Raw genomic sequence first — 20,385 nt, forward strand, 5'->3', positions numbered from 1 at the left:
TTGGCGCTGATCCTCGTATGTTCACGTGAGCCTTGTTATAGACGTGTGTGTGTACATTTGTACTTTGTTTTAACGATTTTAGCTCGTCGTCTCGCCCGATTGTTTGTCGCCGAAAGACACATTGCCGCAGTAAATTTCCATCATATGCCACTCACAGTGTTTTCTTCCTAAATCGTTTCACGTTTCCCAAACCAACAGCGGTACCTGCTCTATCTAAAACGAAAAGAAGTTCCGCACTGAGAAAGCGAGCATACTTTACCAAGTCCAGGGGGGCAACCAGCGCTAGAAAGAGGGTGAGAGGACGTCTCATGGACTGCTCATCATTTTATCCTCTCGCTGAGGTTCTGAGACGAATTCATGTCGTATTGCTAATCACTGCTATAACATATTGGGCCCAATGCTGTCAGTATTTCGAGGATGAGCACAACATGGGAGCCACAATTTCTAGCAGCCTCCTGTAGGAATATCGTGGGCTCGTTCTTCCTCTTTCAGTTGAAGGCAGTTTAGCTCAATCTGAAGGGATTAATTGCATCCTACTCAGTCTGGATAATGTAATATCTTGCACATATTCCACGTTTTAGTGTTTATTTTATGGTTATTATCGTATTTCATAGTTTTAGGCCAAGTACTTGTTTTATTGAGTAGGGGTGATTGTGCAAAAGTATTATATTGCCTCAGTCACGAATCGCCCTTATTATCATAAAACAAGCATTGCAACACTCTGGATTTCTATCAGTGGTGTTCCTCCTGGTTGTCAAATTATTAGGGAGTAGCTTCGTTGATCTTTGCTGTTAATCCAAGGTGTTTTAAGAGCATTCCTACTCGAGCTTGAGGTGTCCAAGACCAACAGTTTAAACGCCATCGCTGCACCAAAGCAACCTTTTTGTATGGCTAAAGTAAGCTGCACGAATATTGGAAGCAGAAACTAATGTTTACATGTTTCTTCGACTTCCATATGTTTTTTGTGTCGACAACGGAGCTCCTTTCCTGTTCTTTATTTCAAGGTTTATATTGTGTGTTCACCGATTTGCTTAGACCAACTAGAGTTGTTTTTTCGTAGTTGGTTTCCTCCTTTAAGTATAGTTCCACATCCGCAATGTAAGGATTTACACACACTGTTTTGAGAAGTGACGCCGTGCACAGATGTTTCCCCCGGAGACCTCTAATACATACGGTGAGTTTCTGTGTGAGCCTCACTTACACAAGTAGGTGATGCGTCCTAGTAAAATCTGTGAACGTTTTAACAAAGCGATGCAAAACATGCCATGCCAGTTTGTCCCCCAGATGTCATGTGTTTGTATAGCACCCAATCTATGATTGGCATAGCCTTGCATCGCTTTCAGAAGTCAAAGTGACTTTACCCTGAGGCTTTCACACAGGCGGAAGTCTTATTCGGCTTGCCTTGCTCTGTGGCTATTGTGGTCTGTTAAGGTTTCCTGTCGACTAAGCTGTTTCTGATTCATTGATTTGTGCATTTATGGTTTTGATGTCTGAGACTAGACGGATTTCGCAGTTCTTCTGCATGATGAGGACAGAGACTGGATGAAGTTGCCAGTTCCCTATTCATCTTCTTTTTTGCTAGACATGCTTATTGTACAGCGAGTTTGGATGATGGAAGGGGGGCAGATTGCCTCTGGTGGTCTTTGGTGCCAGTGCCGTGGGTAGGGTGATGGCCGGGTATTATAGCGTACCATGCCCGAGTTGAATGTATTTGAATTCTGAGATTCCACCGTTCTTCACTTCCATGCTTTGTCCATGTAGCAGTGACATACATTTAATTTCAGTACAGAGTTAGTAGTGCCACTTCATCCAACCCCTTGCCAGCAGTAAATGATTGATGAATGAATGTGCTACAAGACAGTAGTGGTTACCACGATGGATGGATGCGGTCACCGAAAGTTGTTCACTAGTCTGTCAATGGATATATTAACTCTGAAAACGTCCAACTGCAGTCTTATAAGTGGCCTTGTTACCGAGGGCTTTTACTGAACTTTAGTTGACCTGTTCGCAGATGCACCACTGATACGAGCTTAGAAAATACCATCTCTAATTTCCTTATGTGATGTACAGGCGACTTGCAGTGCTTCTAGACGCCGCTAATAAAAACATGACATTGCAGTTGAGTTCTGATCTCACAATGTCTGCTACCAGAGCCAGTAGCAAGGGTGAAAGACAACAGGTCAGGGAGCATCAATACAGCTGCAGTTTAAAGAAGGGAAACAGGAACTGGCCTTTCCCTCTTCTATTTTTCAAAAACGAAATAGTGATCAGCAGAAAAGAGATATTTATAGCGACATGTTTATTTTTTTCCACGCTGTAGGTCATTGTACAAACGATGTATCTACCCAATGAGTCACGGTATTTTTTTAACCAGACTTTCGTTAAACTTACTCTAATATCATCTCTTTTTCAAAAAATACTAACTGCTTTTTGTTTGTTCAATATCACAGTACATCTTCTGATTTTATTCTTCTTGTCTGTAATGGATATGAAAGAGTAATACACCAAGGATGTAAGTGGTTTGTGAGAAGGCTGATGTGTATGTGCACATATTATAATGAATAGAGTACTTGCTGCACATTGTAAGGATATTTTAAGTCACCACAGAGTTCCGTGATCTTATGAAGGAACTCGGTCTTCAGCCTTGTTCCTCTACATGGTCGTGGAACTTCTTGGTGACTTGAAGTTGTAATTACAATTACTTGCAATATCGTTTGAATGTACGGCGGGCCGGGGCGGTGGGCTGTGCTTTAATCCTCTATGTGTTGTTTGGGTCTCTAACACCTTTGCATAGATTGCAAGCGTTTACGTATGTTGTGCTTAGCCATCACTGAGAAATTACACTATTAAAGAAGTCTGCCTGATAGAAATAGATATAGCACGTGAAACAAAATTACAGCTGCAGTTCAGAGCAAGGCTTTTCCCGTTTCAAAGAAATATCCCCATGGACAAGAATTTTGCTATAAAAGTTGACATCAGTAGATGACTGTTCTTTGACACCGCCATAAGATCTTATTCTTCGTTTAGCCCAGGCCAGTTTTGTTTAGCTTTCTAAAGACAGATTCATGTTTTGGGGTAGAGTACATATTGTAGCTGTCCCCTCAGTGTGTTTGCTGAATTGTTTGCTTATATTTTTATCTAATGCATGCCATTTATTATTATTGTTCCCCGTGACACAGGGGCATGATTCAAAGGTTCCCTTCCATATTAATTTATATGGACCTCCATAGGTGGTTTATGCAATGTTGGTTTTAATATATATACGTTGTAGTATAAATTCAGAGCACAGTCTAATTAAATGTGGGCACAGTTATTTTCCTTGCTAAGTTATGGGACCATGGGATCTAAAGTAGTAAATGAGGCGTATACCAACATGTTTCTTCATAATCCAGATGAAGCTCTACAGTTGCAAAAATTGGATTTTGACTTTTCCACTGTAATAGCATATTGTGATTCCACGTTTGTTATTTCTCCTAATTTATTTTCACTGGAATGACAGAAATATGTCTGTTTTAAAGTTGCGAACATTTAGAACTAAATGTGAACACAGATAACCACAGCATTCTTTGAGACAACGCACTGAAAGGCCATTGCTTTCCTCCTTCTGTAACCATCATCATCGTTCCCTGCCATTCATTCACGAACACTTTTCTGTCTCAGGGGTCAGTTCAGTGCTTAAGGTATCAGAAGAGCCTACAGCGTTGACATGTCGAGGGAAGTGCACCTGACTGTGGTATCCTTTGTTCTGTTCTTGCCCAAAGCGTCTGCTCTTCTTGACTTATGTTGAATGGCTGGAATCATGTGGAAGGTTTGATGTCATTAGTGAGTGTTCTCTTCCTGACTGTTGGAGTTTCTGTCTACAGACGGACATTTATCACTAGTGTGGTCCCCTTACTTGTGACTTGTTGCTGTACCTACCTGCCCTCTAGCTCTTCTTATCAGAGTACTTCTTTGAAATGGAATACCAACGACAAGAATGTGAAATATTTTTTTCAGTTTCTTCACATAGGGTGACATTGGTTGGAAAAAACATCTTTTTATTTTTGGTGGGAGGGGGAATTTGAAATATTTTTGCAGACAACTGAATCGTCTGATTTCTAAGCGATGTATCTGAACATCTTAATCATAGACGTATCTTCAACTGAGAATAAATGTCCTTAACAGGAAGATATTCCAGGAAAATACAAATGCTTGTTACATGGCAAGAACAGTAATAGATTTATTTTTTACTTCCTGCTCCTAGCGCATTTGTAGACCAAAGAGGCCTATTCTTTTCTGAGCTTGCGTTGAATATTTTTACAGAAACATATTTTTCTGAAGTACAGCACTATTAGCCTAAGTCCTAAAGAAATCACTGGAACTACACATAAGCAGCACACCATTTATTAAATAAATCCCAAGTTCCCATTTTCCTGAAGAGAAAACTCTTGATACTTCAATATTTAAATTTATAAATGGATATATTGGCTACAGGGTTGTGTTTTTCCGCCCACCGAAAGCCTACAGGGTTAAGAAGAGCAGTAATGCACTTTCCTGATCACTGCAGATCTGCTGCCGCCCAAAGAGTCCAAGTGCAACCAATACAATGAAACATCTGCTGCCAATACCAATATTCAGCTGAAGTTTTCTCCACAGTGGGTTCAGGCGATGCAATTATGCCAGAAACTTTATCCAGTGAAGGCAATTTGTAATTGGTCATCTGGAATTTCTACCAATGATGTGCATTCAAATGTGATGACAAAAGTAGAACATTTTTAGGTATAATTTGGCAGGTAGTTCGAGTTTCTTTCCAAAATATGAGGCAGTAAGAAGTGTAAGAGCAAGTCTTTATTTTGTTTCCTAACGTAATGCACTATTCACAGTTCAAATGCCGAGAGTGTTCACGCTTTCAACTTGTCACCTCTGTTGTTTTCTTTTTATTCCGCCTCTATGGCTTTCTTTGCTTTTGCTCGGATCAGGCGGCGCTCAAGGCATTTAAAGTAATTCTGAGCAAGGTTGATTCATGTTTAGGTTTGAATTTTTTTTGCTGCTTATCTCTAAAGTAAATCTTTAAACTGGATGTTTACCTTAGAAAATGTGTTTGCACGGTTTCATCATTGGTAACTGGCCTGTGGACATTTAGGGGTCTGACATGAGCTGAGACCTTTTGATTGTGATCATTGTATACATATTTTAACGCGTCCTTCTATGTTAATTTATTACACATTAGGACTCGTTTTAGGCCAATGAATCTTGTGACCCAGTGGAGAGACACCGTAGGACGAGATAACTGATCAATATGTCAAGCAATATATCAATAATGTCATCAATATTTACCACCAAAATGCACTTTACTTTGGATAAAGACATTAATCAAATTGTCGGCGCAACCATGACCTTTCAGTCATGAATAACCACACCTTTGATAGAATTTTATGAATTTTATTCCCTATTGATTACAATCTAAGAGCAGAAGAGTTAACGTCAATACCAAGAAACACAAAAAGATAGTCACGATATGGCAACTGTGATAAGATTTCATTAATGCAAGAATCACAAACATAAAAACATAGCACGGCGTGAACATGGATTAGAATACAACAAATATCATATACGTCTCAGTTCAGCATAGCGTAATGTCAGTCGTTGTCTATTTGCGTCAGTCAAGGTTAACTCCTACCCTAACCACAGATTAGCATCAGCATGTTGGGCTTCATGCAAAACAATTTAGAACACCAATTTGGAAAACATCTAGCTGTGGTCTCTAACAAAACGAGCAGTTGGTACCTAGAAAGGAAAAGCAAACAGACAATTTACAAAATGCATTGTCATAATTACCCTCCAAGGATTGAGTCAGCGCACAGGATCAGTCTTCGTCTTCAAGACATCAGCCAAACACCATCAGTCTGAACTTTGTCTAAAGGACAGGGGACACATCCCTCATAAGGAGGAGAAGTGTATAGGGCAGCCAATGGGCAAAGATGGTTTTAATAAGTCTCAAAGTCACCAAGCAGAGTGACAGAGTTTCTGGATAAATCAATAAGATTCCCATTCCCTACCTAGTTCACTCGACCCTTCTGTGACATGGGTTTTTATCCCCTTTTCGTAATACCTTCCCCCAAAATTCTATTGGACATTTGTTATACCCCACTATCTTTAACCTATCAAATTATACATTAAGTAATCCCAATTGTCACCCCACGATAATTCATAACACTTTGATTGGTCTTCATAATTGACGTCTTCGAAAGGGGCACATCCGGCAGTTACTTCACGGTTTGGCACGTCTTCTCGGGTCATGAGTTCCTTTGTCCATGGTTTAAACGCTCTTGTACATTACATTAATCTACATTTGTTTCAATTTACTACATAAAATTTATACTAAAGCAGCAAGCATGCGGATGGGAACGGAATCACAAAAGATACATGCATCTACCAAGTTGGAAGAAAAGAACATTTGCAGGGTCATGGCCCTTTGCGAGTCAGCACACTGAAAAACAGAAAGAAAATGCCTTTAATATGAGAGCCAGTCAGCTAAACTGCAGCTCACGCTAACTTAAGGCCTATAAGGTTTTTTAATATAAATGCAATATTGTAATCGTTAATATAACTCGAATAATCATAGCATTATCAGTTTGCGTATACATTGTTTGCCACACACACTATGGTCATAATTCAAATGTATGTTTAGGCAAAGTTACTATTATTGTCGTCTTTCTATGCAACATCGTCACACATTAATATAGATCTTTTAATCTAATATAGGTTATATAAATCTACGCTCTCTCACATACATAGTTACTTATAGGAGCTCTCAGTCAGCCCTTCTCATCAATTGGTCTGTTGTGGTGTTATTCGCATTTTTAGGTCTCGCCAGAACTTTTTGTTACCACACCATGGGCTTGGAGGCTACCCGTTACTTAACCATTGATTGGCTTCATTCTCACTCACATTTGCTTGTTTCTTATTCATCAGCCTCCTTAGGTTTTCATTCCTCTTCTTGTGCTTGTCCCACCCCCGTAGCATGGGCACATTAGTGTGTCCTTCTCTTGTTCAGTTGCTACCTTTTTGTTTAAGCACTCTACAAGAGAGCATGTGTTTTCCAGATATCTCCTTTGTGTACTTCTTGCCGTTCCTTATTTATCCTATATTCCCCTCCCGCCCACCCTCCTTTATTCGGGTATTGCCCTAGCCTTCCCACCCACCCTTTGTTGTCTGTGTTCTTCCCTCAGCCCCTCCCTCCCATCCTCTGTGGTCTGTTTGCGTACCCTTGAGCCTCCTGCCCACTTTCCGTTGTCTGTGTGCTTTCCCCAGTCCTTCTCAGTGACCCTCTCCATTACCTATATTCTTGTTTATTTCTCATTTGCTTTGTTTCCACTTTTTTAACATGCTTCCTAGACCAGGGCACATATTACCCTGTGTGGGGACGGCAAACTGTGACCATCTTTGAATGAAATTTAAAGCATGTGCACAGGCATGCGTGATCACCTTTTAAATAGATTTTGAAGCTATTCAAAGTCGGCGGTGTGCACATGTACACACATGCAAGCATGCATGCCCATCTTTGAAAGTTGGTTGGTTGCATGTGCAAAGACACAAGTAGGCAGACATCCGTCAATGGTTTTGTAAACCCCCGAACAAGCATCCACTTTTAAAAGGTTTTAGTGATAAAGTTCTTCTAAACAAACAAAATGAGCACTGGCAAGGCCAATAGGTTGGCAGCCAAAGTCAGATCTGTTAGGTATCCTAATGTCTTATAGGTAGAGCCTACCAGGCAGCACAAGCTGTCTGGTTGCAACATGCCTATTCGCTCACCAAGAACGTCAACTGGGCCCATTGCTTACCATTGGTTGGCTTTTTGGCACTCATTTGCTTGCTTATTTGATGGCTTGCCTTGTCCGTCTTGTCTCCCATGGAGCATAGCCTCTTTACTTGTGTCCTTCCACTGCTCACTATCTAGGAAAATCTTTTTCTTTTTTCTTAACCACGCCATGAGGGTGCATTAGTTTTCCAGCAGTCTCCTTTATTTGTTTCTCTCCCCTATGCTCCATGTTGCTCTCGCCCGTGTACTTCCCTATTTGCTCCCATGTTGTTCTCTTCCCCCATGTGCATCTTCCCACCCCAATCTACCCCACTCCAGTCTACCCACTCCAGTCCACCCAATCTACCCCTTTCCATTGTACCCAATCTACCATGCTTCAATCCACCCATTCAAGTCCACCCAGTCTGCATCACTCCACCCCAATCTACTCTACACCATTCTACTCTAACACACTTCACTTTAGTCTACCACGTGCCACCCAAATCTACCCAACTCCAGTCCAATCTAACTCACTCTACCCCAGTCCACCCCATACTACCCAACTCCAGTCTATCCCATCCAGTCCACTCCACTCCAATCTACCCCACTCCAGTCTACCCCAATCTACTTCACTTCAATCTGCCCCACCTTAATCCACCCAGTTTACCCTACCCTAATCTACCCCACTCCAGTCTACCCTTCTCCACTGTAGTCTTGGCCACTTCAATCTACCCCACTTGTCTCCTCACCACTCCAGTATACCCCACTCCAAAGTACCTCGTTTCAATCTCTCAGTCCACTGCACTCCACAGTTCCCTAGTTTACCCCACTCTGCTCTAATATACCCTAATATGTCTCACTCCATTCTACCCAGAACTACACCATTCCACTTTACCCTACTCCACTCTACACCATTATAGTCTATCCCACTCCAATCTACCCCACCCCAATCTCCTCACTGTACCCCATTCGAACCAACCCCACTCCATTCCATTCTACCCTACTCTAATCCACCCAGTATACTCCACCTTAATCTGCCCCACAAACCCCCTTTTCCCTAACCTATCTCACTCCACTCCTATCTCGACTTCACTCACCCTACTCTACTCCAATCTACCCCACTCCAATATACCCACTTCAGTTCACTTAATCGATCCCAATCCACTCTGCCCCTATCCACCCAACTCCATCCTACTCTTCCCAATTTACTTCACCCCACATCACCCCATACTAACACAGGCCACTCAAATCTACCCCACTCCAGTCCATTCTAACCCACTTCACCTAAATCCACCCCAAATTACCCCACACCAATCTACCCTGTCCAGTCCACCCCACTCCAGTCTGCCCCAGTCTACTCCACCCCAATCTGCTTAACTCCACTCCAAGCTCCCTAACCCAGTCTGCCCACTCCATCCCTTTCTACCCCTCACCACACTATCCAACTCCAGTCCGACCTACTCCACTCCAGTCTATCCCACTCCACTCCAATCTACTGCAGTGTACTCCACTCCTATCCGTCTCATTCCAATGTACCCCACTCCTCTCCAGTCTACCCTACTCCAATTTACCCCAGGTCAATCTACCCTACTCCAATCCACTGTGCTCCACTATTGCCCAATCTACTCCAGTCCACTCTAATCTACCCCATTCTAATGTACCTCAATTTACTCCACTCCAGTCTACCCCTCTCCACCCCAATCTATCCCATTCTATCTATCATGCTAATCTACCCAACTCCCCCACTCCAGTCAACCCCACTTCAATCTATCCCAATCACCCCATTCCATTCTACCCCACTCTGCCCCCACTTAACCCACCCCAGTCTATCCTCCAGTCTAACCTATTCCACTATACCCCTCTCCAGTCTACCCCACACCACCCCACTAACGTTTCAGCCATGCTGAACAACAGCAACGCTGGTGTACAACATGGCTAAAACACAGTTGCGTAGGTACGACCTATTGGCTTTGCCTATGCTTGTTATTTCCAGAATTTGGTCTCTTTACGAATACATGAATTACACGTTATTCTTAGGTGTTTTTTTCAATCATTACCTGCACGAAGACTCTATTTTGAGTTACCAGTGTTTTTTTCTCAGGGTTTCTTTTGTGAGAGCATTCATAAAAAAAGTGAAAAGGTAGCCTCGCTTGTTCTTTCTTTGTCCCTTTTCTGTGATAAAAAAATCATAGAAGTAATCACATCTGAATTAACTTGATTCTGTACTTATAACAATGCAACCTCGCTGATAATAAAGCCTGACAGAAGCTGAGAAAAAAATGAAATGGATGCAAGATTGAAATGTTCAGTAAAAAAAAAAAACTAGGAAAGTGTTAAACTTTGATCTGGATAAATACTGTGGCTAATCGAGGCCAAAGAGCACGCTTCAATCAGTTGGAATGCTGCATAAGAGATTGACTCACTGGCAGGAGAACAACTGAGCAGGACAAGCCTCTGAAGGAGCCATTTCATCTTGGTGTATCCCTCCCTGAATAGAGTTACTAGGCATTTAGTTACACTGATGTAAAATCTTCTTGAATGGTTGAGTTCTGTGTGGATATTTCAAGCACTTAATGTTTCTTACATGAAGGATGTTAAACATGTGCTTGATCTTGATTATACATGGAGCAGAACAAAGTCTCTTCCAGGCACTGATGGGTTCTTTCAGGAGCCCCTGTTTTTGCAGCTTAGTCATTTACTGAAGGAACTCCCTCCATCTCATTCATCCGTTCTCTTTCATTTTTTTGGGAAGTGTTAGGCGCTCTGCTGTTGGAATTATCTACGCCATTCCATAACTGAGTCGTGTTGGTTGCAGTCTCCGTAGAAGGACTTCTTGGATGTGCCTAGTAGAGGTCTGCTTCTCTTTTGCATTCACCTGCACAAGTGCTGCAAAGTAGTTCGTGCTTCTTAAAGGGGTTATTCAAGTATGAGGCAGGGATGGAGCTCCCTTCAGTGGACTCTTTGTCTTGTACGATTCAAGCATTTCACGGGAACATGGAAACCGGTCGATTGTTGCAGTCCTTCACTTCTTTGTAAGAACTAATCGGGGATTAACCTCTGTATGAAGGAGAGCTACGGAAAAGCTCCGTAGACTGTCCCTCTTGGATAAAATAATTATTTGTGTATATACGGTTTCTAAGCATGATAAAAAGCAGGTGTTACTACGAGCTAATTAAAAGGTGCTCAGTTTATCGACCTCAGAAGGATGGAATGCTAAGAAAGCTCTGTCAGGATTCCCATGACCTATAGAGCGCCGCATCTGCTGCAGTGACAGTAAAAACCTCTGACACATTCGGAAAGCTCAAACCTTTGCCTTTTTATGGAAAGTAACTCAATCTAACTGAATAGCATTACCGAGGAGAACACATCATATAAACCACCCAGTGGGAGAAGCAATTAAAAACATGTTGACAGTATGAAGTGAAAAGATGTGCACCATTGCAATTTCTGAAGATGACTCTTGATGCAAATGTTTCCAGAAATGGTCGTTTACTGGTATCCAGTGAGGTAGTTATTCCACAGATGGTTTAAAGCCTTGCAATTTCCAATTTTTGTTTGATAAATTTGTTGTTTTAATCTTATTGAAATATTCCTCCTTTAGATCTCTCACGTTGTTTGCACATCATTAGTCACTTTCTTTTCAGGTGTTAAATCATTTTGTGTTCCAGCTAAGTGTTCATCTGCCCTATTAACTACTTCTTTCGTTTACAAATTGGTACCTAACCACGCTGGAGAGACAGCTGCACTTCCACAGCGGTGATACCTGCTCCCTGTGCTTTGGCATCTGCTGAAATGGATCACTGCTGTCACTTGTTTAATCTGTAACACTGAGGATTCACAAAATACGACTGTCCTTTCTAGTGGATACATTTGTTATGGGATGCCTTGAAAAAAGGAAAATCGTCTAATAACCGTGTACTTTCAGTTGTTGAATAAAAAAATAAAATTAAAAAAAAAGTTTTCCATGCCTTTATACTAGGATCATTTGCTGGAGTCACGGGCATCAAGACTTTTACTAAATGCAGTTTCTGAATGATCCTTGCCTCCCACCTTCGTCTGTCTGATACAGCTCACAGTGACTTGACTTCCTCCTCTTTCTTTACTTGTCACACGCTGTACGGCTTTTGCATTGTCCTCATCCTCCCCATTTGTCCACCATACTCTGCATTCCACCAGCAGCATCTTTCAACTGTGGTAGTGCCTGTGTCTTTGTGGCATGATGTTCTTGGTGGATTCTGATACTGTAGCTTTCAAGCTTTCATAGTGAATTTTCTTGGCCTCCCATCTACCACCAACCTCACCTTGCATCGCACAAGCAGTATCCTTTGTTAATGCTTGTGTTGGAAATGGCCCTCTATGAAGGATCCCCCCAATGTTTTTGCCTAGTGGGCCTGCAGCAATGATTGTGCCACCCACTTAAGTAGCCCTTTGAACATGTCCCAGAGCCTGTGTGTCCTGTTTTACTGCCATCCCAACTTGACATTTAAAACCCCTTGCCAAGCCTTAAACTCCCCTTTTATTAGACATATGTCACCCCTAAGGTAGACCATATGTAACCCATAGGGCAAGGTGCTGTGTGAGTTAAAAAATAGGACATATACATTTAAGTTTTGCATGTCCTGGCAGTGAACAACCCTTAAATTCATTTATCACTACTGTGAGGCTCTCATAGTTTAACATTGGGAATTCCTTTGTACACTTTTAAGCTCTAATTCCTGATTAGAAAGGAGTGGCTATATCATGTCTCATATAATTGGAATGGTAATGATAAATCCCCTTTACTTGTAAAGTCAGATTTAACCTTACTATTTTAGAAATGTAACTTTTAGAAAGTGGACGTTTCTCTGCTCTTACAGCTCCGTCGACCTGCAGCCTGTCTCCAATACACTTCTGGGGGGCCGGGGGCGACAGCTATTCTTTGTGCCTTCCCTGTAAAATGCCACAAACACATGAAGATTAGGTTTGTCTGAGTGCTCATCTGCATTCATCTACATTGTGATGGCTTTTCCTGGGTAGGAAGGGTGCGAGGGAATGACACACCTGAATATGCAGTGCCTGTCCCCACACAAAGGGCTGATTACCCCCTATTGATAGTCTGGAGCTAGGGCTGAGGAAGAAAGGATACTTGTGCACTTCAAGGACCCTTCTTTGAAGTCACTCAACTTCAAAGGTACATTTGGGTATAAGTACTGAGTCTCTGACCTTGCCAAAGCTGGGCCTAGGACTGGACTCTGTCAGAAGAACTGCTGTGCTGCATCACGGACTGTCACTCTGCTGTACTACTGACCTGGAGGGACTGCTTTTCTGCTGTGCTGCCCTGCTGCGCTCTGATCCTTACTGAGGGAGAGGTGGTCTCTGCCTTTCACCCCAGAGTGATCTCCAAGGACTTCTTGTCTTGCCTTCTGTTGCTTGAGACTCAGGGATATCAAAGTCTCTACCCCTGCTTCTGTACTTTGGAATTGGACCCAGATACTTGCTCCAGCAGGAATTTACATATTGTCTACTGCGAGAGGTAGAGCTGATGCATAGCCGCTGTTGCGGAGTTGAACCGGCACATTGCATTTGGGACCAGCACTTTGCCATTGAGAACCACCTCATCTATCAGCTTATCCCGTGACTTTGTTGAGAAACCCGGCGCATCAGCTTCGGAACCAGCGTATCAACATTGCATCGGAATCATAGCCCTTCATAAAAAAAGAAGATCGACACATCCCTTCACTGTGTGGAGAAACCTGTGCATCAGCTTCAGAACCGATTCAATGCAGTACCAGCACTTTGCCTTTGGAACCAATGCATCACCAGCACTGTGTGAGGGAAATCGATGCATCTTGCAACTGTGACCAGGATTAAGGTACTTTGCTCAGCAGGCCCTGCTAAGTTGTGTGTCCTTCTACTGTAGCCCTCAAGTATTCACACCTGGCATTGTCTTTGGACTCAATCTATACCCCTTGCACCAGCAGCATCCTGCACTCACGACTGTGGCCCTGTCTGTGTGGTACTGTTTTCTCTGTGCTTTGCCCTTAAATGGTAGCTCTTTAGCCCCATCATCTTACATTTTATTCTTGTGGATCCTGGTATGTCCTCTTGCTACTCCATTTATTTCTCCTGACCAGTTCCAAGTTGTATGTTAAGTCACTGAAGCAAACAATTGGCTGAGGTTCTGCAAAAAAAAAAAAAACAGTACTAACCATCTATTTCTGCCTTGAGTTGTAAAGGGGTGACATAGTTACAAAATCATACAACAGGAGAGATTTTTTTTACGTGCCACAGATATTCTCGTTTGTAATTTGTTTTTTTTTACTTTTTATTTTTATTACAGCTAAATTCATCAGCATGTGCTTAGTATACATTCTTATTCCCTTGAGCGTTGTGATTACCCCAAGTAATACATGTAAATGCAACAGAGCATTTTTGGTGATTTTTGGCCCAAAAATACTTCTATACCTTTAATTATTAGAAACAACATTCATGTTAACCATAACCATTTCTATTTGGTCATCTTTATCTGTTCCATAGCAAATACAGTAGCTGTTTGTGCTACTGGTCTTTACTGGGACTGGTTCCAATCTTTACTGGTGATGGTGACTCCACCTTTCGTCCTTTTAAAACCTATGATAGTAAGTTGAAGCATATCACAAGCAAAGAGACCCATGCATAAAGCTCTAACTAAAATGTTTTTCCGTGAAGGTCCACATGCATTCCGTTTTGTGGTCTGTGTCACATTTTAGTCCTGCTGTACCTTCTAGAATTCCTTCAGCTGTAGCGTTATTTTTGACAATTTGTTTGCAGATCAACAGGAACACAGAGTACACATTTAGTGTGAAATCCTTTGAGGTCGGCACCTTCATGAATAAAAAATAGTAAGTGTTACATTTTGTTTCACCTTCAAGTGCTGTAGGGCTCAGAAAGTGACACGCTCCACTGCTTGTCATGAGGTTCAGCGCGAATGACGTGGCATTTGCCATGGAGATTTATTGGCCTAGATATGCCCATTGATAAGTAATCATCTTTGCCTAAAGATATATTTATGGTGCACATCGAAACCATTATTAAAAAGCATCTTATCATCCATAAAAGTAGGTGCAATGTCAAGCTGTGCATCTGGATTTCAAAACTTTGGTGTTTCCTCCCTTCTAGATATTCAGAACAATATATGGGATAAAGTTCCACCTTCCGTACATTATAAGGCTATTGCAAGTCACTAAGGAATTCCATGACCATACGCAGGATCGAGACTGAAGGCTGAGTTTCTTTATAAGATCATGGAACTCCGAGGTGACTTCTTGCTCCTTCGTGTGCACTTCAGACACGAGGTATAAAGGCAGAAGCTATGCATAATTTAACACGCAAAAGGTACTTGGTATTTTTTTGCCAAAAGGTATTGGTATCAGTTTCATGTAAATAAGATTAAGAAAATGCTGTGTTTGATCGTAGATAATTTGCCAGCAATTTTTTTTTCTTGTTTTCTTCATTGAAATGGTAAAATTCCACTAAGATGTGTAGTAAAAAAACTGTGTTGAAACCTGAAGAGATTCTATCATTTCTGTAATGACACGTTGCCATAAGCATCTTATTTGTGCTGAACGCTTTTCATTTTTGGAAAAAAGAAATCAAAAGAAAGAAGAGACAGTTCCCGTTTTCCTTTTTAGGTCTCGCACATGTGCTGTTGCTTCCAAGATCTTTTGTTAACTGAAAAAAATGCTTCAAGCCCGCCTATTATTTTCCATTGTTTGCCTTCATGATCATTCTCACTTCTTTTCATCGGTCAACAGCAGCTACTTTCAGTTTTTAGATCTCGGCTCTAGACAGCGCTGTCTCGAAAAGAGACCTGTTGTATGTACCTTGTGGGCTTCAGCCCACCCTTAGGCATCCAATTTGCTTGCTCCATTGTCACTCCATCATTTGTTCTCCCCATTTGTCCATGGCATGCATGCTTCATGTCTCTTCCAGAGTTTAGCCCTCCCAAGAGCAGCGACCAGTTACAGCTAAACATACGCAGAGGCCACGTTAAGGCATTGTTTCGGGACTAATTTATTATTTCATTAAGAGCGCTTTTCATGAGCACTACTGTTTTACATAATACATATGAAAAAAAAAATATATATATATATATATAACATAATGCATCAATAAATGTGTACATCTTGTGGATGGACCATCACATGCTGTTTATGAATGGCTCATCATAGATCTGTTTTTGAATGAACCATTCGCTGGTTTGTTTGTTCTGTTTGGCGCGGTGAGTCAGAAAGGGATATTCACACATTGACAATGCACGTTCTATTTATAGACTTTTAAAGAGAAGGTGGGCTGCAATTGGTTTGTCTTACAGCTTTAAACTGCCTTTTATTTAACTCACCTTTTTTCTCTAGAGCCCCGTTAGAAGATATGCAGGTTGCAGTCACGACCTGCACATGCACTTCCTTTTGCTACGCGGCACCAACCTGTTACAGTTTATCATGACTTTGTCTACCAGGAATAGTTATTTACCCTTCAGTATTTGGCAAAACAACCTAACAATTTGCGTTTCCTCGCTGTTGGGAATCTCGCATAATTTTTGGGATATTATATTGTTTGAGAACTCATGCTTTGAGAGAGTCTTGATGATGAAACGTGTTGGCTGACGTTCATTGGATTCATGGTGCCTTGGATTAATATAATTTCAACTTTATACAGAAGCGTATTTGGAACTTTGATTGATACATTTTACTAAGAAATTGACTTTATAGACTATTGTGGTGTGCCTTGGTAAACCAGTATTAAACTGCAGTCAAAGATAATACGAAGGACGCTTTTATTGAATGCACATTGCATGCTTTGTGATTGTGCTGCAATAAGGCTCACTGCTGGTGCTACTGTGATTTACAGTTTCCAAATTAAAATCCAGGGAATAGGACACTACACTTCCCATTCGTCTGAGGTCAGTAAGCTAAGGACAACAATTGAATTGGTTATTAGTAACGCCAGTTAATAGTGCTTCAAAATGCAGAAATGTGATATGAAGTGCTATGTAAAATGGTACCATTATTTTTGCTACCGTAGTGGTCTCTTACATCCATTCTCCCCCCTCCACCCCCTACAGAAGTATACAGACTTTGTTTTTCGCCACTCTTCATAAGATGTCTGACATTAAACCGCTCGCCATCATGTTACCTTTCCTCTGTTTCTTTGTTATTGAAGAGTTCCGTAATTTGGGCTTATCAGTTGTATCAATAATCTGTACGAAGAAATAGTTGGATTTCTAATTATTCTGTTACATAAATGTCTTATAATATATAACAATGAACAGTCTATGTAATCCTTGAGCCATACCTCATTTGGGTATTCTTGATTTTCAAAATTTCCCCTGTCCTTTATAGTCATACGCCACGTTCTGCACACTTGTATCTTGTCACTTTACAAAAGTGGTATCATGTCCCATTCTCACAAGAAAGTGGTGTGTGTTAGCAACCACTGATGCAGCTGCGGCCTAGTTTTCTCATGTGTACAGCAGTCATTTGAAACAGAAAATAAAGTGAAAGCTGTTTAGGTCTCGCTCTAGACAGCACACATGAAAAGAGACCTATTGTATGTACTTTGTGGGCCTCAGCCTGCCCATAGACTTCTGATTTGCTGGGTCCATTGTTGCCCCATTAATCGTTATACATAGAACGTGCTTACTGATGCTTTAAGCCAGCCCTCTTCGTTAATTGGTCTGGTATTGTCTCATTTTTCTTTTCCCAGTACAGCATGGAGCACTAGGTCAGCCCACTTCAGCCTTTGGCTAACTACACTGTGATTGACAGCATTCTGTTCTTTTACAAGAAGCTCATCTGCATTGCTGCACAAGGTAGTGAGGAGCTTCCTCCGGCGGCATTCATAGCTCAACACAATAGCTGCCGTCAGGGCACTGATTAACTTTCACATAGTGCCACACAAAGGACTGCAAATATTACAATGCAAACATGCACACATAACGCACAGGCACCTGCTCAAAAGTAGTAACACACACATTTGAACACAGGCACACGTGACACATCCGTAACCTCACAAACTTACGGCTTAAAAACATCCACACTGACATCTCCAAAAGCTTGGTCATTGCTGAAACCTATTGGCTTTGCCAGTGCTTGTTTGGTCTTGCTACAGATAGCTTCTGGGGGATTTTACTTTCATCTTTTTTAGATTACACATGCATTCACATAAAATGCACACACACAAAATGCACCCCCATCCCTCAAAAGCACTGCAGGGAATCAGCTGTATGTGCTTTACAACTCTATTCCCCTTGGTTTTGTTTCTATTCGCATCCAAGATATGTTTTTCCCTGCAGCAAATGGTATCCCTAATGTGAAAACTGGAATGCCCTGTTAGCATTGAGCAGTATCAGCTATTGTTTCTTTGGGTAACAGTGGAGACTTAGCTGTTGCTGATTAGAGCGAAGAGTACTAAAAGAACTCAGATGCTTAGGCAACCCTATTATATATTTGGCAGTTATAGAGTTCAATTTCTTTGCATTTTCAGACCCATTCTTGTGTTTTCCTAAAAACTCTTTATGGCCTTCAATGTGAGATAAGTCATTATACTGTGGGTTTAATCTAATGCAAAGGCTGTAGCATTTGACACTTTTGGCAGTTTTAAGTTTCTTCAGTTTTGAGTGAAAGGATTTTAAACTGTGAGGAGTACATTTGATTTGTCTGATTACGGAAGATAAGTATTGTAGCAGAACTGGTAGGAAATGGCTGGTTATTGGCTTTTGAATTCTAAGGTGTGTCTGCTCTTGATTAACTTTTTATACCAACTTAAGGCGCTGGAATCAAGGCTTCTGCGAAGTCTCCGCTACCCATCCTACGGTAAGTGTGGAGTCCATGCCCAAAATCACCTGCCACATTCAAAACCTTTTATGCTCCCCATTCATCAAACTTCAGAGTCACAAGCCAGGAGTCAAGAAAGAGGACATAGGCAGTAAAGTGAATGTGTCGAATCCTGAGGCATCAGAGAGCAGATCTCCTATTTGTGCTTTCCATCTAATTATTAGGGATTCATTTGACCTGTTATTTAGCATGTGTTTTGTATAAACCTTATCAGGTTTTTCTTTAACCCCGTCACTGAGGTACAGACATTAATTTTCATGCCAAACATGTAACTTGTTAGCATGTAAAGGAGAGAATGCTGTGTACTTTCTGCACAAAAAGCCAATAAATGATGTGTACCAAAGGAACCAATGTGAGAATAGTTTTGAATATACTATTCTGCAGAATCATATACCTCTACATTGCCATTTGTGTGTTCTCTTAACATTTGTCTGAGATCCTTTGCTTTTTTGTTGTTGTCTGGGCTCAGATTCTATGAAAGTCTAAAGTCCGACTTTTGGTTGGTGTTTGCGCTATGCTAGAGAAATCTATTGTACTTAAAAAATCTTAAAAGGGGCTCAAAACCCAGCCATTACTTACCTCTACTTAACATTGGTTGGCTCTCACGTGGGTTTCACATCCCTCTTGTTTCCTTATACTTACCATTTACTGGCTCCCACGTGGCTCCTACGTCACTCTTGTTTCCTTACCTACTGTTGGCCAGCGCCTCTTCTTCACCTCCAACTTCTTCCTGGGCTTCGAGTCTTTGTGCCGTCCTGCTGTGGAGCTCAGCAAAGTACGACTTGTGTTGTTACACGGTAGTGCAGGCACTCCTTTTTTTTTTTTTTACATTTTTTTTTTTACTTTTTGACATACAGTCTTTAAGTGCATATCCTTGCAGTCATCTCCTTCTCCCCCCGCTTAAAGTAAAATGTCAACAGGGGACAAAGGGGTGGGGCACACCATACTGTCATTGAAGTCCGTGGCCATACTTGAATGGTTCCCTTTCATGTACATAGTGGATATAAATACATAAAGGAGCGTTCCGTGACATCTCATGCGGTTACATCTAGTGCTGAAGAAACATGTGATTTTAGATTTTTATTTTTATTTTCAGTTTTAGAACAAATTATCAAATTATTTGTTAAAGAGAGACATTAAGCAGATTTGGTATAGTGTCATAGTAATAGCTGTTTTGTATTAAAAAGCAGCATGTTTATACATTTGCAGAGGGAATAATTTAATTATTCTTGTCATTTTGTTTGTTAATGTTTTCCACTAAAGGACAAGAATGCAACTGGGTCTTCTGCAGACCATGAAAAATACAGATGTGATTCGTTGTCCCTTGCATTTTTTTTTCTATTACATGTTCGGCACAAACGTTCTGTTTCCTTCAAGGTATGCCAACCATAGAAGATAAGAATGTCAAGGCTCAATGGAAATAGAAAAGAGACAACATTATCTCTCACTTCACCAGCTATCGACATTCACCACCGGATGAGGCTTCGCATGCTTGTGCTTTGTATGATTGAGTTTCTTTGAACATGATGAGTTCACAGAAAGGCAACATTTCCTACACACGCCCTCAGAGGTACCAAAGTAACACACTCTTCAAAAACAACAAGTTCGATACCAGCTCCTTCACCAAGGAATGAGGTTCCTTACATGTATTGGAAGTTACTTCCGGGGTACACAAGAACTCAGTCTCTCAGGGCAAAGAACTCTGGAGCTTACACATGACACTTCCGCACCGTTACCGGTTGTTGACAGCGG

At 41.3% G+C, this 20,385-nt stretch overlaps 1 protein-coding gene across 1 annotated transcript in view; it reads left to right on the forward strand.

Annotated features, from left to right (window-relative positions):
- The window catches only part of UBL3 (ubiquitin like 3), a 306,602-nt gene that overhangs the window by 1,467 nt on the left and 284,750 nt on the right, over nucleotides 1-20,385 (forward strand). The gene's annotated exons all lie outside the window — the stretch shown is intronic.

The sequence above is a fragment of the Pleurodeles waltl genome, chromosome 8 (genome assembly GCF_031143425.1).
Source record: "Pleurodeles waltl isolate 20211129_DDA chromosome 8, aPleWal1.hap1.20221129, whole genome shotgun sequence".
In the NCBI taxonomy this organism is placed as follows: domain Eukaryota; kingdom Metazoa; phylum Chordata; class Amphibia; order Caudata; family Salamandridae; genus Pleurodeles; species Pleurodeles waltl.